Source organism: Aristolochia californica, unplaced genomic scaffold (assembly GCF_029961685.1).
Source record: "Aristolochia californica isolate CCGP_79_NKW_82.1479 unplaced genomic scaffold, dmAriCali1.0.hap1 SCAF_9, whole genome shotgun sequence".
Lineage (NCBI taxonomy): Eukaryota > Viridiplantae > Streptophyta > Magnoliopsida > Piperales > Aristolochiaceae > Aristolochia > Aristolochia californica.
The window spans coordinates 9,922,065-9,941,626 of record NW_027182290.1 but is presented as its reverse complement, the minus strand read 5'-3'; positions in this window follow the sequence as shown (position 1 = coordinate 9,941,626).

Sequence of the window (19,562 nt, the reverse complement as noted above, 5' to 3'; positions counted from 1 at the left end):
TGTTGAATTACTTACTTATGCTATTTAATTAGTTAACTTAATTATCTAATTAGTTAATTGAGAATAATAGAATAAATTAAGAACAATTGGTCAGATATTTTTTGGTATTTTTCAAGCTTTTTCCAATATAGATACGACAAAGTCTTTATCACTCTCACACCATAGATAGTGTACATCCCTCAAGTGTTCTTGAGTTTGATGATGTATATCCCTCAATTGCTTTTGTGTTTGTCTCAAAGCCTCTCTAATTTGCCACATCTCCTCCTCAGATGTTTGTTCTAAGAAAATGATCGAGTCATCTTGGGTACAGACAGTTGAGCTAAAACCAACCACATAACGTATTTTATTTTTATTTCTGCTATTTAATATTCATAAAAAGTTAGAAATAAAAGAAACTATATATAACCAAAAAATTAGATAATAAAATATCAATAATAGTTTACAACATATACAAAATATTAAAAAAATTAAAAATATATAAATTATAAAAAATTATAATGAATTTTGCGAGAGGATTTGGTGGTGGCTGGCTATGAGTCTACTTCTATTTAAAGAACCATTTCATCTGCATCTCTAAGTTCTCCATCTTATCCTCCGCATGACTCTTTGATTTCTCGTCTCTTCCTGAATTTTGGATAGCGCCTCTTTTGATACTCGCAACTCCTCTAAACATCTAGGCAGTTGGGATGTAGAGTGTTCGACTATCCTAGGTAGAGTCAGTTGAGACAAACCCAACCCTTAATATAGCCAAACTGATAACTACAAACCCATTTCTTAATGACACTCTCATCAACTAGCTCACCAGCCCTCTATGCCTCTTGAAGACCTTGCATCTCCTCCTATGAAAAACAACATAGGTAATTTATAATTATTCATGCTTTAAAATAAAATATTATATTTATAAGAAAGTTGTACTTACTTATTGCTCTTCAGATCCATCAGTCCACCCGCCTTCGTTGAACCAATAAGTCAAAATTGCTCAATATTAAAGCAATTTGTACCCTACACATTTATAAAGACACATGTGTGTAAATATATTAGAATAGTAGTACATAAAAAAATATACTCCAAATTAAACATACATACTATCTCCTCTCTCACATGTATAAAAGACTTTGATCTTTTGGTATGTCAAAAATTTTGTTTTCTTACGTTTTTGACATTTACTCGAGAATGCCTCTGCAAATTAAAATTAGACATGAATAAAACAAAAATAATTGATATTTTAAAGCCAAATCCATAAAAATGTATTTACATTGAACTTCTCTCCCTCAAACACGTTCATGTAGAGTCACTGCCAATCCTCGACAGAAAACCCTCTATAAGGAGTAGACAGTATCATGGGGTAACCTCCATGCCTTTTTATATCAGCTATACATAGCAGTCCAGTGTTTGTTTAAATAGAACACCCAACGTAGCATGCACGACTGCTTGTGTTGTCTTATTACTATTGAAATCAACATCAAACTTTTCCTATAACACAAAACATTACTGATCATAACACTATAAAGTAGAAAAACTAAAAGGAAATATTAGTTGAGCAATTTGTAATATTTACCTCATTAATAACTAATCAATTATTTAATAAAAAAGGTAGTAATTATTTAATTATCTAATCAATTGAACACATTCTAATTATTTGACTACTGAATTAATTAATTAATTACCTAATTAAATAATTATATGATTAATTAGTTGCTCAATTATGCGTTAAATAATTAATGATGAATTAATTAATTATTCTATTTAAGTTGTAAATTAATTCTCAATTAGTTAAGTTAATTTTCTAATTAGTTAATTGGGAATGGAGAATAAATTAAGAACAATTGGCCAGATTTTCAAGTTTTTCCCAATATAGATACAACAAACTCAATATCACTCTCACACCAATGTTTCCACTATATGCTGCAAACTTACAAACAAAAGATGCAGAGTTTGTTTTGTGGTAAAAAAATGTGAGTGGTATCATAAAAGAACTTCAAACACACAATCTTCACATTTTTCCAATCTTAAAAAAAAAGTGCATTAAGAATGTTTTTAGGTGATACGTAAAAAAACCATCCTTCAGTTCGAGTGAAACGGAAAATATGAAATAGCTGAGTTCATATATTAGAACCCATATAGGAGTAGATTTGTTTTGTTCTGTACATGTGTTTAATTAGATTGGTAAAGTGAAAAATATATATATAAAGAGGTAAACCAACCAAAACAACACACAAGAGGTTGGCCCAAAGGGGTATGTGAAAGTCAAGAAATGATGGTAGGAGAAAGGCTGACCGAAAAGAGGGTCAGTGAGATATTTTCCCTATATTGACGATCAATAACAGCAACTCAAAAAGTGACGCAAAAATTCGGCTTAAATTCGGATTTTTCAATGCAATAGGATACCAACTTGACCTTTGATTCTTCCAATGCGAATATATTCTTAAATATAGATCAGATTGATATTAAACATTTTCATTATGAAAATAGACTTAAATACCTTTCATCCAAGTATAACTTCACTTCATAAAATATACTTTTTTGAGATATATAATCTGATAGATTTTGGAATCTGTAATCTAGCTGAACTAAGTACTCTTTCCCCTTTTTCTAGCATAACCATTGACTCTTCCAAGATCAATATCTCCATATAAAAAACTCAGATTGAGAATTTTTTGAATAGGTAAGAAAATAGACTTATAGATATTTCTTTTGATATATATTTCTCCATATAAAGTCTTGTTCTTGATAGCATAAAATAGCTCGGAAGTTGAAGCTTTCTGCTGCTGCTCGAACTTCTCTTGCAATCTGACCTATGCTGCTTAATATATCAATTTAATTTTTTAGAAAACTTCAATTGCCAAAATTGTTTTTATGTTGGAAAGTAGACTTGAATATATTTCCATAAATATATAATATTTAATATAAAAATATAAGTATAGAGGTGATAACGCAAATAAAACAACGGGTATAGGGACTGAAAAGAGAAAAAAAGATAAATACAAACCTAAACTATTAGAGATATTAGATCAGAAAATGATCGCACTATCTCTGTGGGTTGAACGAGTCAACTCACAGAACCTGCTCTGATATCATGTTGAATTATGAAAAAGAGAAAAACTTTATTGACATGTTGTAATCAAAGTACATGAACCCCTATTTATAATAGAGGAAAGTAGTAGAGTCCAATTACATTTAAACTACAGTTGTCCCAATTACACCCAAACTCTAACACTTAAAGATAAGTCCTAGCATAATTAAATAACTAAATATAAATAGAAGACTAACATAACTAATATACCTTTAAACTAAAACTCTTCTGTGATACCTCCTTCCATAAAAATTGTGGCTCTATAAGACTTCTTATTGTGAGAGTCATGTAAGACTGTTCCATATTTTCTCTTTAACACTCATAAGATTTTGTCCCACATCTACAGCAAGTTGGGCATACACGATGTTTTCTCACCCTCCAACTTGAGGGGGAGTGTTACAAGGTGGGACCCACCATGAGCACACGAGCTGGCATGATGAGTCACTGTTATGCACGCAATAACATTATTATTTTAATTATTTTTTTTAATTTACTTTATTTTATTTTAGTTTTAGGCCACAGAAGTATTTTTGGAATATTTTATTTATAGGGGTATTTTTATAATATTTTATCTTAAACCCTGTAAGGGTGAACCCTATTTAAGGGGTAAGAGTAATGAGAAAGACAAGCATTGATTTTAGGTTAAACAGGGTTTTGAGTTCTCCTCAATGAGCTCAGGGGTGTACGATCTCCTTAACGAACCTGGGTTTTCAAGCTTCCCTTTGGCTTAATCTTCGTCTTTCTCTTCTTCTTCCCTACGAATCCATGTGTCAGATCTGGGACCGTAACAACTGGTATCAGAGTCGAAACACAATGAGCCATTCCCTAGAAGAATGGATTGCCATGTGCAGAGAATTATCCATAGAAGAATGGATGGCCATGCGTAGAAAATTGCGCAGAGAATTGGCACAAGAACGTGCACGGGGTATTCGCAATGAAGTGGAAAGAATACGTGAATGGCATGCAACTTCCATTAAAAAAAAATTCTTATCATGTGGTATGATTGGATCGATCTTTTGTCACATTTTCTATTATTTATTATATACTCATGGTGTCCAACCTGAAAATGGTAGAGCCATATTGGTCCCTTGACTTCAGCTCGGATTATTACCTTGGATTATCGTGGCTTTATTATTTGGTGAACAACTTTCTTATTCAAGAATAGACTTGTTGTAGATTGTTTCTTGTGTCCGTATTATTCTTAAGAACTTATTATTTACCGATTATCTTATTACTATAAGAACTTTCATTATTTACCAGTTATTCGCTGCTATATAACTGCATATTTGGTACGTGTTAGATTGACACATGAGTATGCGTTGACTCGATTCGATTTAACCTGAGCAACCTAATAGAAGATATATAGTTAACTTGTGGTTCACTGTTCCAAGTTGCCTGATATGTATACTTTTTCCTTAAATCAAAAATTGAGTTTTCACTTTCCCTTCATCTCGTAAACAAAAAAGAGATAAAAGGCAAATAGATCACAACAAAATGCAAATTTTAGTGTTTATGTATGGAAAAAATTTAAAGCAATAACAAATGTAAGTAAAGAAAATTTATTCGCACACCACAAATGAACACAAAAGTTTAGTTATCCAAGTTTTGGAAATTCCACTAGTTCAACCCTAATAGCTTGGAATTTTATAAGAAAGAGATTTTTCTACACATATTTTAAAAAATGGATATGCATGCTTGAAACATATTAAAGATGCAAATGACCTATGGATCCAAACCTTTTAAAGAGAATAATAAACGCTCATTAAATTCTCAAGTGAACATGCGGTGGGATATTTACCCGAGTCAAACAAGCCATTATTTTGCCCATTTACAAAAGGCTGACCTAACGATCATAGATGATTGTAAAGTGATTTATCATGCGTAACGGGCTATATTTTTGTAAGGAATGACTTATGTATTGGGAGTCAACACTCAGGTCATACGACCTCAAATCTCCGAGGAAAAAATAAGCACTGAATGAGAGGCAGTTGATCATGACATTGTCTTGGACGGGCAGTAGAAGCAAGAAATCAGAGAGCCCTCTGTATCTCCAACGGTGGTGACATCCGAATTTTGGGACCCAAAAATTTTGAAATCACACCAATGAGGCTCACGGCAAGCAACACTAGATTCCGAATAGGAGAAGGGAAAATTTCCAGCGACTGTTCCGACCAAGAAATGTTTTCGAGAGCCCTCTGTCTCATAAAATCTCCAAGCAGCCAAGCCCAAACGGGCTGCGGTCCACCACCGGAGAAGGAGGAGACTCCAGCGGCTCCGTCGAAAAAAAATTCGCTCAATCTCGCCCTCGGCAGCCCAGTGGAAACAAAATTTCAATGCCTTTGGGGGTAAGTTTCCAAACCGCCGTCGAATTTTTGGTCAAATCGGTTGTTCCATGGGGTTGATGGGGCTCCAAAGGAATGAGCAGCAGCAATGTTGCTCGAAAATTGGGGACGGAGCTTCTCTATTCCGAGAAGCAGAGAACCAGCACCCAATTGCTGGAATTCCGGCTTGGGTGTATGAATTTCAAGGTGAAATTTTTCTGGGGATGCCGGTATTCATAGAAAAAGTTTTATGGGGACTACGGAGAATTTTTTTGGGGGTGGCTTTGTTTTTTGTTGATGAGCACAGTCCCTGTGCGTATGTCCGTTGTCAAATTAGATATTGGGGGCTTAATATTTTGGGTCCCATATCTGTAGTAATGAGAGACGGAGATGGGAAATTCCAATGTTTTGGATTGGTTAATTTTGAGAATGCAGCAGATGTTATCGTTGAGGGGTTTCATGACAAAAAAAATTGATGACAAGGAGTGGTATTTTGGGAAGGCTCTGAAGAAATCAGAAAGGGAGATGGGATTGAAGGGACGGTTTGAGCAGATTTATAAGGCGATTGTGGACAAGTACCAAGGGGTGAACCTATACTTGAAGAACCTAGTTAACAGCATAGATGATGAGAAGTTGAACCAATTGTTTTCTGAGTTTGGTCTACTTACTTCATGCAAGGTTTTTGCAGTGAACTTGATAAATGTGTTGAGTTGATATATGTGCTATCATAACAGGTAGTTCTAAGGGCCCTGTTGTGATAAGAGATTCACAGGATAATAAGTTAAATTTGTCATTTCTTGGTTCTACAAAGTATGGGGATGGGTTTCTTGGTTCTGCATAGAAGGTTATTGCCAGTGGGGAAATGGTTAATGTGAACCTTGACTAGACAAAAGCAATACCCCACCCAGACAACTGGGTGGAGTATGAGTTGTGGACCAATAACAATGATGAGCGTGGGCCTAAGTGTGACATGATGATGCAATTTGTGAAGGATTTCAAGGGTGCAGCACAATTACTTGAACAAGGCGGATACAGCCAGTTCACACCTCACTACATACCTTGGTACTGTCCTCAAGCATTCACAATTAGCAAGCAATGCAAATCTTAGTGTATTAATCACGGGCAGTGGTTTGATGAAATGCGTGGCAGACAGAGGGAAACTATCATTTATTGATTAGCAGCTTGGGTTTTCTGGAATTGGTACAAATTATGAATGGCATTGCTTCTGAGAGGTTTTGTGTGCGTAACAATGGGGCTAAAGTTGTGGTTGAAGGGGTTGGTGATCATGGTTACGCGTACATGACGGGTGGTACTGTAGCAGTACTTGGAAACCTGGAAGCAACTGTGCTTTGGATGGTCCACTTATCCTTTGTGTTTCTAAGATGATTCTTGTCTCTGATAAAGGTCGATTTTTTTGCCTTTGAGCGTCCCTTTTCTGGTAAGGTCTGCACTAGTATGAAGGTCCAAATTATGGGCCCAAATTATGCACCGGGCCAGCAGAATGATATATGTGAAAAACGTCCAGAGAACTATCATTTGGATGGGCACAGAGCAGGAGTCTGCTGAAGTTGTTCCTTGTGGAAAAACAGAGTCTTTGGTTGGATTGGATCAGTTCATTACTGTTACTTTGATTGGTGAGAAAGAAGTAGTTGCTCACCCATTTCGAGCCATGAAGTTCTCTGTGTCCCCTGTTGTGCGTGTTGCTATCCAATGCAGAGTTGCTTCAGATCTTCCCAAGCTTGCTACAGGTTTGAAACGGTTGGCCAAGTTAGATCATATGGTTGTTTGTACAATTGCAGAGAGTGGTGTATTGTAGCAGGAGCTGGAGAACTCCATCTTGAGATCAGCCTTAAGGATTTGCAAGATTACTTCATGGGTGGAGCTGAAATCATTGTTTCTCCTTCAGTTGTTTCATTCTGTGAGACTGTAATACGCAAGTCTCCTTACAAACACAATCGGCTTTATATGGAAGCTAGGCCAATGGAGTTCTACACTCTTCCTTTGGATCCAAATACTGGACAGATGCTTCTCATGGGATATATTTTCCAGTGCCTTGATCCTGCATTGACAATTGTTGTTGCCATATTGGAAAATTGTGGGCAGTGCCACCTTGCCAATGGGGGGGGGGGGGGGGGCTGCGAGGGGTTGTTTCACATCAGTCCAAGACTGATGCAGGGCAGCAAGGCTATTGGGGGAGATTTGGTGACGTTCGGCACACATCCCTCCCTTCGACCAAGAGAAAATGCTCAAAAAAAAAAATTGTTTCTCGGGTGGAATGCTCTAGTTTTGGGCGTCCAAAGGGAGGACACAGCTCCAGGGATGCTAGTTGAGAACCGGTGGAGACATCAGCGTACAGACCCTACCTTCGATCTTGAGGACAAGCTCTTTCTCCCAGGGGGTGTAATGTTATGCACACAATAACATTATTATTCTAATTATTTTTCTTTAATTTACTTTATTTTATTTCAGTTTTAGGCCAGAGGGGTATTTTTGGAATATTTTATTTATAGGTGTATTTTTGTAATATTTTATCTTAAACCCTGTAAGGGTGAACCCTATTTAAGGGGTAAGAGTAATAAGAAAGACAAACATTGATTTTAGGTTAAACAGGATTTTGAGTTCTCCTCAACGAGCTCAGGGGTGTGCATTCTCCTTAACGAACCTAGGGTTTTCAAGTTTCCCTTTGGCTTAATCTTTGTCTTTCTCTTCTTCTTCCCTACGAATCCATGTGTCAAATCCAGGACCGTAACAGTCACCACGTGAGGTGGCATGATGAGTCATCACACGAGCTGGAATCCTTATCTCATAAGTTGGAAGATTTGGCAATCTTCTTTGATTAATGTAATTTATTTATCTTCCCTTGATTTAGGGATCCTAACTTATCTCTGAAGTTTTCCTAAATATGTAATGGAAATAGTATAAATAGGGGTCTTGGTTGAAGGGTTCAATCAAGTTCTCCACTTCTCAACTTGTGGAAGAATCTCTCTCTAGCCTAAAGTCTTTTTTCTTTTTTTTCTCTTCTCTCCTCTCTAACCGAGCTCTCTTTCTCTCTTTGCTCATTTTCTTCTCCCTCTCTCATCTTGCTCAAGGTTTCAATCATGGGTCCTAAAATCAACAAAAATGATCTTCGGTGGGAGCATGTAGAAATTGGTTAACAAAGTTGACCACATGGGCTATGTCAGGACACATAATGGTCAAAGTATTGAAGGGCACCAACGAGAGGCCTGCAAAGAGTGGGATCCGAAAATAAAGAATCATCAATGAATAGATGCTGGGAAATGACCATAGGCGTATGTATAGGTTTGCTATCAAGTAATTGAGCTTGAGTAAGGATATCCCATGCATATTTGAGCTGACTAATAAATAGTTCATCGGTCATTGGCAAAGCTTCGAGGCCAAGAAAGTAATTGAGAGGACTCAAATCTTTAGCGGCAAACTCAGAATTGAGCTTACAAGTAAAGCTAGTGATAAGAGTGGAATTGTTGCCAGTAATAATGATGTCATCAACATAAAGGAGCAAATAGATAATGTTTGAGTACTTATGAAAGACAAATAGAGAGTGTCAGCATGACTACAAGAGAAACCAAGTTGAGTGATAAAGGAGTGGAAGCATTAGAACCAGGCAGGAGGAGCTTGCTTGAGAACATAGAGAGCTTTTTGCAACTGAAAAACGTGATAATGAAAATGAGGGTCAATGTTCCTAGGAGGTTGTTCCATATAAACATTTTCAATGAGTGTACCATTGAGGAACGCATTCTTGACGTCAAGTTGGTGAAGAGGCCATTTGTTGGTAATAATAATAGAGAGCACAACTCGAACAGTGGTAACCTTTACAATAGGACTAAAGGTGTCAAGACCAGGTACTTGAGTGTAGCCCTTGGCAACGAGGCATGCTTTGAGTCACTCAATGGATCCATTAGGCAGATATTCGGTCTGAAAGACCCATTTGGAGACAACAATGTTGGTGTTGGCAGGTCCAGAGACTAAAAACCAAGCCCAATTATTTTGCAGAGCTTGAACTTCTTCATCCATGGCAGCAAGCCAATCAGAATTCTTAGCGGCAGATTTGACTCCTTTAGGCGCAGAAGAGACAAGGAGAGTAGAGAGAGAAGTCTAGAGGATCCCACAATATCAAGGTTGGCCGAATGGCGTGGTTTGAAATACCAGTTTACCTTGTGAAAGCATAGGGTGAGAACCCAACGGTAGTGTAGAAGTAGGAACATGAAGAGTGATTCGTGTCTCGGTAGGTTCTGAACTAGAAGCCTGGTGCGGCGAGGAGGGACCTGCATAGACTCATTGACCGAATTAGTACAAATAGAACATGGGGTAAATCAGGATTGTGTAATGTACGAAGAATGATGTGAGGAGGAAGGAGGGGTTGTTGTTTGGATAAGACTATGTTCTAGAAATTTGGAAAAATGGAAAGAGAAACAAGGTTGAACCTGAGATGATTTTATGAAAGGAAAGTTGTGTTCCGCAAATTAAGCATGGCGGGTGATGCAAATCCGAAAGGTGACAAAATCAAGGCAGTGAAACCCTTTATAAGAGGAATTGTAAACCAAAAAGATGCCAGAAATACTCGAGGTGAAAATTTATTAGACATATAATCACGTAAACAAGGATAAACACAAAAACCAAAGGGATGAAAAATTTCATAATTTGGAAAAGAACTATATAAAAGTTCAAATGGTGATTTACCACCAGGAAGTGATGTGGGCAAACGATTGATGATGCAAGCGGCAGTGCTGACAGCTTCAACCCAGAAGCAAGAGAGAGATGAGAGTGAAAAAGAAGTGTAAGACCAATCTCAGCCTCATGACGATGTGTGCATTCTGCATATCCATTTTGGGCAGGTGTATATGGACAAGAAAGTTAATGATGGATGCTAGAGGTAAAAAGATGAGTTTGGAAGCAAGTGCTAGTAAATTCTCTCTAGCCATCACTTTGGAAAATTTTAATATAGATCGAATATTGATTGTCCACAAGTTTTTGAAATTGGGTAAAAATATCATAGAAATCGAATTTGAATTTCAAAGGATAAAGCCAAATGAAACAGGAAAAATCATCAATGAAGATAACATAATATGGAAATCTTAAATGGGATTTGACAGGTGAAGGTCCCATATGTCACAATGAATAAGAGCTAACACATTAGATGACCTATGTTCATGACGTGGATAAGGCATACGATGATTTTTCGCAAGTTGACATGAACTACATAATGGTGGAGAGGGCAATAAAGAGGTCAGATAAAGATGTCCTTATTTATGTAAAGAATAAATAACAAAATGATTTACATATCCAAGGTGAGCATGCCATAAATCATAGGAAGAGATTTATTCTTAAGGACAGAAAGAAGGGCAGGGTTGCCACGCTCCAGCACATATAAGCCTCCATCTCTTTTACCGGTTGTCACCACCATTCCTATGAGACGATTCTGAATAGTAAAAAGATTATTAGTAAATATAATGGTTAAAGGAAAATTAAACGTTAATTTACTAATGGAGAGAAGATTTTTGGTGAGATGAGGAACAACTAAAACATCTAACAACTGAATATTAGGGGTAGGAGAGATAATACTAGTATGTGATATTGGTAAGGAGGCACTATTCCCACAATTATAGAGTCCTTACCCATGTACAGAGTGGACAGATCTAGGATGGATGGGTTATTGGACATATGAGCGAAAGCCCCAATGTCCAAGAACCAGTCAGAGGATGCAGATCCATTAAGAGTGCACAATCCAGTGAAAGCTTCAGCAAGATGGGCACGGGACTCACTGGACTCATTGCGGACATAACATTGGTTCCAGTTATCAACATAGTGACCGTTAAGATGGCATATCTGGTAGTGAGGAGGGTGATGCCCTAGACCAAAATGAGTGCGGCCTCGGTTGACATAATGGCAGCCAAAATCGTTGGTGTGGCCTTGGATGCGACCAGAGCTGTGATGGGTCAACCGTTTGAACCATGAGATGCGGCAGCAAAAGCAACAACAAGAGAAACAGAGCTCTCGAGAGATTTTTGGAAGAGCTCAAAGGTCTCAGCTCTGGAGAGGAGGTCGGAGAAACGGGGGAGAGGCGTGAGGGCCATTTGTGTGAGGGAGAAGGTGGAAAATTTGGCGCCGAGTCCATGGAGAAACCAGTGGTGTTTGTCGGTGTTGTTGATAGGTCTATCAATTGTGTGAAGCGGATCATAGAGACCCTTGAAAACACTGGTGTAAGCAACAACAAATTGATTTCCGTGCTTGAACTATTGGAGGTCATCTTTGAGATGGATTTCTCAAGCCTTCGACTGATGACTGAAGGTATTTTTCAATGCGAGCCACCTCACATGTAGTAGAGAGGCCGATGGCTTCAGCCATTGCCACTTGGTGCGGGAGGAAAGGAGAAGGTTGAGAAGGCATTGATCCATTGCTCTCCATACCAAATATTCGAGAGTAGGGGTGGTAGATTCAGTGGCAGTAAACAAAGGTGTTGAAGAGAGGGTTCCGTCCACATAGCTAAGGACATATTGACTCTCAAGAAGGGGAAGAAGTTGGCTTTTCCAAAGGAGGTAAGTTGTAGAGGAGAGTTTAATAGTAATCACGTGGATTAGGGTATGAAATGGGAGAAGATGAGAAAATGATTTTGCAGCCATTGAAGTTTGACATGAGAGATACTTCACGTTTCGAACCCTTGGAAAAGGGGAGATGAGGGGGTTGGCAGTGAACTTTGAAAAGAGGCAATTTTTTTTAAATCTTTGTGAACTGAGTTGGGCACAGGATTGAACCACGGGCCGATGCTGACCCGGGTTTCATTGCTTGGGTTAGACAAAGGCTCATCTAAAGGAGGAATTAGCCCTCGGGCTTGAAGGAAAAATAAATAAATGACAGCGAGTGAAATTGGGGTACGCCGATGGTCTCTTGGGAGAGGAAGCAACACCGCGTGACGCAATGAGCATGCAGTGGTGCAGAAAGTTGGAATGTCGGGGGTTGTCGCGTCGGGATGGAATCTGAGGGGCGACGACTATGCCGGTGTCAGGGCCAAGAGCCAATGCACAGAGGTGGGCAACAGTGGAAGTAGAGCAAATCTCAACATATGAGACCATGGATCATTCAAGTAAATTTTGTCTTTCTTGCTCGGGAAATCTTCTTGCCAAAAAAAATGACAAGGGATTGACTGCGGTTGATACCATGTCAGATTTTATTAAATGTGTCTTTATTCACCATGATTATATCCAAGATTACCTTGAGTATTTATACATAAAATTGGTAAAAAAAAAGGATATTTCTAGTACTCAGTGATCTGGTCATCTCCCTTCAGTTCAGGTAATGGAAGCCTTGTCTACATGTTTCTATTATGTCGGCATACCGTTCACAGGACCCTGCTCTTGATAGTGAGGGCTAAGTAATTAGAAGAGACGAAGGAGAAGGAGATAGAAGGGCGTGGATGGAGGAAGATTCAGGTCAAGTCAGCATGCTTTTTCCAAAACTAAATTACAAAAAATACCCCTTAGCTCGGTTGAAGATAACTAAAAGTAAAATTGACATAAAGAGAGTTGCAAACTGATTTCTCATTAAACCTAACTCTAGCTCTCTAACATTAATCACCCAATAAAATTTATTAACTTAGCAAACATGACCCAAATATGCCAATTGAAGTCACCCATTGCATACTCATTTCCTAGCAAGAATCCTTCCTTTTTTGTATAACTAGAAATGTCAACTTCGTATGCAAGACCACCTTGAGAAGTCACGCAAGATGAAAAATCTTACCAAACAACATGCGAAAGGATTGGATTAAAAAATCTGCCTCCTTACATCAATTCTCCTTCATCCACTCGAGAAAGGGTACTAACTTAAAATATCTTTTATTGTCTATCTTAGGTTTTTATTTGTCAAAATTTTAGCAACACTCCCGTATATCTCCCTAATTACACAAGTATTGTTCTTTGAGTAATTATCTACCTTCATCTCCCACGTGATTGCAATATGTTATAAAACCCAACCCAATGAGGTGATTGGATCCGGTCTAACCCAGTTCATCTAATTTTGACTACCGATTGAATAATCATGTCAGTATAATTAGAAAATAAAACAATATGTCAGCAATTTTTTCCCCGAACTTTGATTTCCATACGGAGCACCACTTTCCCCAGTTGGTGGATGGAGGGGGGAGGGTTCTAAGATGGGAGAGGGATCAGCCTCCACACTGATCTCCAACCCCCCCCCCCCCTTTTTGGTACTGGAGGGGGGCTCCCCCACCCTTGCCTCCCTCTATGTGCCCCTCTCAAATGCAACCTCGTTGGTTGGCTCACATGATTAATCGGTTAAACTAGAAAACCCAACTGGGTCAGCTAGGGTTTCTTTTATCTTCAAGTTTGTAAGACCTGTAACCTTAACAGGGGATTGGGTATAACTGAATCTAGTACAACCAGACCAGTTTGTTTCAGGCTTTATGACATTGATCAAGAGGAATTGTAAGAGGTGATGTGAAACATAGACAACCACATAGTATACACAATAAACAACGTTAAACGAGAACACTTCCTCAAATTGTTCAAAGAGGGACAAATTGAGATATCTTTAATTGTATATCAAAATTGCAAGCGAGTACACCACCTTAACTTGAATACAATTTTAATTAAATAGCCAATATTATAGACAATTAAAGAATATATCAAATATTATCTTAACAACAATTGAATCTATGATTTATTTACAAATGTTCCACTGGATGTTGTTGTCTCTTTTGACATCCTCAAAGATTGAGTAAAGCTATTGCAAAGATCATTGGGAAACCAGAATCCTATGTCATGATTTTTATTAATGGAGGAGCTTCCAGTGGTCAGGAGACATGCAAGCCCAACACGACTGTGTTCAAGCAAGCCTGCCCTTCTACTTACAACTACGTGTATGTTGATAAGACGAGCCTTTTTACGTGCCAATCTCCTCCTTATCTTCCTCTAGAATGACATCCTTTAGTTTTTCCTTTCAACCTTTATATATTGTGCTCGATCCCAACCAATCGGTTTGCATTATGAATCTCCTCCACACTTCAAGAAATCTCTCCAAGATCGATGTTGAGTGGATAGAACTAAAAGCAGTAGAAGAAAAACAAAGCAGGCAAAAAAAAAAGGCGGAATATCCCGAGTAGATACCATCAGTAAATCAATGATCCACCAAGCAAAAAACATATTTGGAATTTTAAAAAGTTGTAGCTACGAGTCTTGAAAATGAGTGCTCTGATACCATGTTGATTTTTCAGGATTTCATGGATTACACCATGGAGAAAAGGAGAGAAGACAAGTTGGGGAGAAAACAGGAGGAAGAATGAGGTTATGGACTTTGTCCAACCCTCCCCCTTAAGCTTTATTTATAAATGATAAAAGTATCAATATTATAATTATATCCTTCACCCTAGTAAGAGTGAAGAAGAGAACAAAATATTAATTAGTTACATCAATGAGACTCTAATTACATCATATCTTCCAACAACCTAGATCAACCTCTGCAAACTTGCAACTTGTACATGTCAACTAAGTGGTGGAAGACATATCCTAGACCTACAACAAATCTCTCATCTCCCCTAATAAGCTCTCAGATAAACCCAAAAAATGCATGTTACTATCATGCCATAGAGAGGCAAAACATTGGGGTCACTCAATGCCAAGCTTAGCACACCAATTTGTTCCCTCAAGATCGTAAGTGAGCATCTTGTAGCCCTAAACTAGGAGTTAGAGGACGCACCCTAGCCTACAATAAATCTCACCCCTCTACTCAAAAGCGCTCAAACTTTCACGAACTTCAATTTTCCAAAATTTCCCATCGTAATCATGTAATTGCCAATATAAAGCTTTAAAAATGCAAATTGATTGGATTATGCCTCTTCAATTGTTAACCAACTATCATTATCAACATCCATAATGTGAGGGGCACGTGGAGTCAAAAGGATATGAGTTTCTCTAACTTTCTAGATTTTAAATATAAAAGATTCAGAACCTTAACCAAAGCTAATAACCCATTGATTCAATTCAAGCCTATATTTTGTTAGATAAAGGTAACCATTGTTTTTTCATTTCATAGTTTTCCTTCCATAGTCAGATATCTGTATCACTATCCATCACAATGGTGGTACTGGAAAAGATATTTCTAAGTTACTTGTTGTCCCGTGCATATATATGAAAAAAACCTAATTTGATAAGTTCATATGGGAAATGGCAAATCACTGTTGGTCAACTATCTTAACTTTTAGTTGAAAAGCTATTACATCAATTCGAGCTCGTGGTATTTTTTAAAAAATAGCTAATGAATCAGGTCTCAAGTTCAAGGTATCTAATAAATGTTGTAAATGGCCCACCTACAAAGAGATGGTCAAATAATATGAAGAAAATATCACGCGCAACTGCTTATAGAATTGTTAATCACATAGTGTTTTTGGTCTGAACACCATTTTTTGCTTTTTGGTACATTATTAATTAGTTAGTCTCCAGTAGCTTCAATCTACCCTTGGTGACCTAAAGATTTGGTATAAATACATTACTAGTTAGTGATGTTACATAACTATTTTAATTTAGTGCCTTAATTACATAGTTAATTACTTAAGTATATTATTCAATTATTTAATTAGTGAATTAATTAATTAATTAATTAGCTAATTAATAATTAAATGGTTAATTAGTTGCTCAATTATGCGTTAGTTAATTAATGTTGAATTAATTAATTATGCTATTTAATTAGTTAACTTAATTATTTAATTAGTTAATTGAGAATAAGAGAATAAATTAAGAACAATTAGCCAGATATTTTTTGGTATTTTCAAGCTTTTTCCAATATAGATACGACAAAGTCGGTATCACTCTCACACCATTGATAGTGTACATCCCTCAGGTGTTCTTGAATTTGATGACGTATATCTCCCAACTGCTTTTGTGTCTGTGTCAAAGCCTCTCTAATTTGCCACATCTCCTCCTCGAGATATTTGGTCTGAGAAGATGATCAAGCCATCTTGGGTACAGACAGTTGAGCTAAAACCAACCACGTAAAGTATTTTATTTTTATTTCTGTTATTAAATATTCATAAAAATAAAAAATAAAAATAAATTGTATATAACCAACAAATTAGATAATAAAATATCAATAATAGTTTATAAGATATACAAAATATTTACAAAATTAAAAAACTATAAATTATAAAAAAAATAGAAAATTATAATAAATTTCTGGGAGGATTTGGTGGTGGTTGGCTATGAGTCTACATCTATTGAAAGAACCATTTCATCTGCATCTCTAAGTTCTTCATCTTGTCCTCCGCATGACGCTTTGATTTCTCGGCTCTTCCTGAATTTTGGATAGCGCCTCTTTAGATATCCACAACTCCTCTAAACGTCTAGGCGGTTGGGATGAAGAGTGTTCGACCATCCTAGGTAGAGTCGATTGAGACAAACCCAATCCCTTAATATGGCCAAACTGATACCTATGAACCCGTCTCATAATGACAATTTCATCAACTAGCTCACCAGCCTTCTATGCCTCACGAAGACTCCTTGCATCTCCTCCTATGAAAAACAACATAGGTAATTTATAATTATTCATGTTTAAAATAAAATATTATATTTATAAGAAAGTTATACTTACTTATTGTTGTTCAAATCCATCAGTACACCCACCTTCATCGAACCAATGAGTAAGTCAAAATTGCTCAATATCAGAGCAATTTGTACCCTACACATTTATAAAGACACATGCATGTAAATATATTAGAATAGTAGTACATAAAAAATATACTCCAAATTAAACATACATACTATATCCTCTTTGACAAGTATAAAAGACTTTGACCCTATGGTATGTCAAAATTCTAACTTTTTTGACATTACTCGAGAATGTCTCTGCAAATTAAAATTAGACATTAGTAAAGAAAAATAATTGATATTTTAAAACCAAATCCATACAAATGTATAGTCATTGAACTTCTCTCCCTCAAACACGTTCATGTATAGTCACTGCCAGTCCTCGAGGGAAACCCCTCTATAATGAGTAGATAGTATCGTGGGGTAACCTCCATGCTTTTTATATCAGCTATAAATAGCAGTCCAATGCTATTGAAATACAACACCCAACGTAGGATGCACGACTACTTGTGTTGTCTTATTACTATTGAAATCAACATCAAACTTTTCCTATAACACAAAACATGATTAACCATAACATTGTAAACTTGAAAAACTACTGAATTAATTAATTAGTTTCTCTATTTAAGTTGTTAATTAATTCTCAATTAGTTAAGTTAATTCTCTAATTAGTTAATTGGGAACAAGAGAATAAATTAAGAACAATTGGCTGGATCACTCTCACACCATTGTTTCAACTATATGCTTCAACTTACAAACAAAAGATGCATTGTAGCTTGTTTAGTGGTAAAAAAATGTGAGTGGTATCATAAAAGAACTTCAAACACACGATCTTCACATTTTTCCAATCTTAAAAAAAAAAAAAAAAAAGTGCATTAGGAATGTTTTTATGTGATACGTAAAAAAAAAACATCCTTCAGTTCGAATAAAACGGAAAATATGAAATAGCTGACTTCATATATTCGAACTCATATAGGAGTAGAGGTTTTTTTTGTTCTATATGTGTGTTTAGTTAGATTGGTAAAGTGAAAAATCAGAATTTCCCATCCCGGGGTTCGAACATATCGAGTGACTTTCATGACGGTACTGCCGTGTTGTGCTGAAATATAGGAGCTTTGAGGAAGGGAAGAGATATGCTATCTGCCATGAATTTGATTCCGAATCCCACTTTTGTGGAGCTCTGCTTGACATGTATTCCAAACGCAGAGCTTCTCGGCATCTTGCGTCACGCGTACTCGAAAGAGCAAAAGAAAGAGATGTTGTAATGTGGAGTTTCTCTGATTCTCTTCCTTGGTCGACGAGGCCTGCGTGAACTCTTCAATCGGATGACTAGACATTATAGGGCTGTTCCAAACGTTGAACATTGTGCATGCTTTAATGATCCATCTTCAAGAATTATGGTCTACTGCCAAATGAGGAATCTTCAACTCTCAAAGCCAAGGAGGAGCTTGTGAATCATAATTAACCAGCTCTATTTTTATTTTATTTTTTGTTTTCATCGACCAAGTTGACCAAATGCTTTGCATGGCGGGGTTCTCTTTGTTGTACAAAAACAGGGAGAGACTGAAAAGGGGGGAGAAGAGTTTCTAATATTAATTAAAGTTATTTTTTATTTTTTAAAATTAAAATTTTAAAATATAATAACTACTTATCCTCCAAATTTATAAAATTCATTGGTCATATTTAGAATTTGCCCATATGAAATATGGAGCTACAATATTTAGTCGATTGAGCTTGGAAATATGAAATCTATTTTGTTAGGTATTAGATACCCTTATTCAATACTAATGAGAGCAATAATAATCGCAGAAGAAGAAATAATCAAGCACAAAAAACACAAAATTTATATAGGTTCGCCTCAAGGCGAGACTACGTTCTGTTTTTCGCCACTACAATAATTCACTATGATGATGAAGTAGTTTACAAGAAAAATCACACACACTCAAATATTTTTTTCTCTAACCTCTCCCTCCCGCAACTAATGATCATTCTCGATGATGACCCTAATAGCGAGTGGCACTCCCAAATATAAAGAGAAAACTAAGATAACCGAATTACAAGTGTGAAATTTTTTATCCACGTACCGACTCTGTGTAAAACGTTAATTAGACTCCATAACTTAACACATTGAGGCCATAATAAAAAAATTACCCTATTTAAATTTTGAGTATATTCATAAATATGATATATAAATGTTCATTTTTGGAATTAAAATATCCAAGAAGACATTATAAAGGAGGTCGTAAAATAAGAATGCAATAAAACGAACATACTAAATTCTAAATTATAGTAGTGAATCGAGTTGTGAATATATTTAAGGGGTAATTGTAATTTCATATTCAATTAGAGGGTAAATATAATTGACCTAGTTTTTTATTTTTTATTTGACGCAAATTTCCATTGTCTAATATAAAATTACCCTTTCCGTTGTTATTCCTAGAGCTGTCAATAGGTAAGAATAATATTTGTTCAATTCTCAAATTTGAGTTCTATAAACTCAATTGGATACCTCATTAGGAATCCAACAAGATACTTTACTAGAAATTGAATTACATG